Genomic DNA, 2500 nt, shown 5'->3' with positions numbered 1-2500 from the left:
ATGAAGAGTTATCTCCAATATGCGACATTCCCGCTGTCCCTATACATGAGCTGCGAGCTGTACCAGTTACGAGCTAGAGACGCGATCGCGTTGCTCTCTGAGCGGTCAGCTAGGAGGCGCTCCATCCATGTCGGCACCGGTGGGCGTTGCACTCGCAGTCGCAAAAACGTACGGCAAGTATATTACTCGGAAGAGTTAATGACAGTCCAAGCCCCCCTGCGTGGGGAGAGTCTTGCTAGGCCATGACCCACCGGAAGGGCGCAGCGTCCCCCACCCCAGACATGTGACGTCACACTATCGGTATTGACGACTAGACTCATTGCTCATAATCATTTGCCATACACCGGTGGAAGCTGCCGAGACGAGTAACTACATAGCGCGCTCGCCGTGTCACTAATGTACAGAGATACAACAGTGTCGACGGGAACCACATGAAACGTATACACGGCGCTGATTAGTAATAGATAGAGCCATCAGAATACAGATAATATATACAACTGTCCGTATACATACTGAAAGACTCTGCTCACAATCACAACCACACGTCAGCCACACGCTCTTATCACGCACTACTCTCTGCCTGTAACACGCACACAGACAATATGTAAGCACCAGCATGGAACAACACCCAGTGCATCCTCTCCACCACATTAGACAATCCACACTGTCATAACCAGACTGGGAGGTCCACTCAGAAAACAGAATATCCCACCCTCCCGACAACCACCATTGCTCAGCCAAGCCACCAACACCCACACATGTCCTACACAGGGGTGCACCCAACATCACAATACTGCCTCCTCTCACAGCACACAAACAATGGCAGGAATGAAAGACACACGTCTGCCACAAGCATGGAATGAGAGCGCCGCCTGTCATGAGCCAAAGGTGCATCCTGACGTGGCAAATCAGATGATGCCGCAGGCATCCACTTACTATAATCACAATCAACAAACCGGCCGCCCCCCCCCCCCCCATTAAACCTTTCCTTACAACAATGTGTACCGTAACCTAACCTATATCGTACCGTAACCTAACCTATATCGTACCTTAACCTAACCTATGTCGTACCGTAACCTAACCTATGTCGTACCGTAACCTAACCTATGTCGTACCGTAACCTAACCTATGTCGTACCGTAACCTAACCTATGTCGTACCGTAACCTAACCTATGTCGTACCGTAACCTAACCTATGTCGTACCGTAACCTAACCTATGTCGTACCGTAACCTAACCTATGTCGTACCGTAACCTAACCTATGTCGTACCGTAACCTAACCTATGTCGTACCGTAACCTAACCTATGTCGTACCGTAACCTAACCTATGTCGTACCGTAACCTAACCTATGTCGTACCGTAACCTAACCTATGTCGTACCTTAACCTAACCTATGTCGTACCTTAACCTAACCTATGTCGTACCTTAACCTAACCTATGTCGTACCTTAACCTAACCTATATTGCGCCTTAACCTAACCTATATTGCGCCTTAACCTAACCTATATTGCGCCTCAATGTAACCTATATTGCGCCTCAATGTAACCTATATTGCGCCTCAATGTAACCTATATTGCGCCTCAATGTAACCTATATTGCGCCTCAATGTAACCTATATTGCGCCTCAATGTAACCTATATCGCGCCTCAATGTAACCTATATTGCGCCTCAATGTAACCTATATTGCGCCTCAATGTAACCTATATTGCGCCGCAATGTAACCTATATTGCGCCGCAATGTAACCTATATTGCGCCGCAATGTAACCTATATTGCGCCGCAATGTAACCTATATTGCGCCGCAATGTAACCTATATTGCGCCGCAATGTAACCTATATTGCGCCGTAACCCAACACACGTTGGGCCTTAACCCAACACACGTTGGGCCTTAACCCAACACACGTTGGGCCTTAACCCAACACACGTTGGGCCTTAACCCAACACACGTTGGGCCTTAACCCAACACACGTTGGGCCTTAACCCAACACACGTTGGGCCTTAACCCAACACACGTTGGGCCTTAACCCAACACACGTTGGGCCTTAACCCAACACACGTTGGGCCTTAACCCAACACACGTTGGGCCTTAACCCAACACACGTTGGGCCTTAACCCAACACACGTTGGGCCTTAACCCAACACATGTTGGGCCTTAACCTGCTCTGTAATTGTCATACGACGCGTTAAATTAGTGTAGTGTTGCCTAACTGCAACCCCCGCAACATAGTTTGCTACTCGCACTGCCCGGTCCGCAGTGTATCGCTTCATGTTAAACACCTTGCAGCTATACACTGTAATGTGGATGGCAGCAGGACGTACATGCTCAATGCCCTTTGCAGTTGTTCATTGGCATTTGCAGTTGTTCATTGGCATTTGCAGTTGTTCATTGGCATTCGCATGGCGAAGCACTTAGCCTACGCTGTGGTACGGCCTGTGTCAACTGTCCGCTGATGTTGTACGTCCAAATCACACACTGTACTGCACATTGGTCCTCATGTACTG

The sequence above is a fragment of the Schistocerca americana genome, unplaced genomic scaffold (genome assembly GCF_021461395.2).
Source record: "Schistocerca americana isolate TAMUIC-IGC-003095 unplaced genomic scaffold, iqSchAmer2.1 HiC_scaffold_47, whole genome shotgun sequence".
Lineage (NCBI taxonomy): Eukaryota > Metazoa > Arthropoda > Insecta > Orthoptera > Acrididae > Schistocerca > Schistocerca americana.
This window is presented reverse-complemented; position numbering follows the sequence as displayed.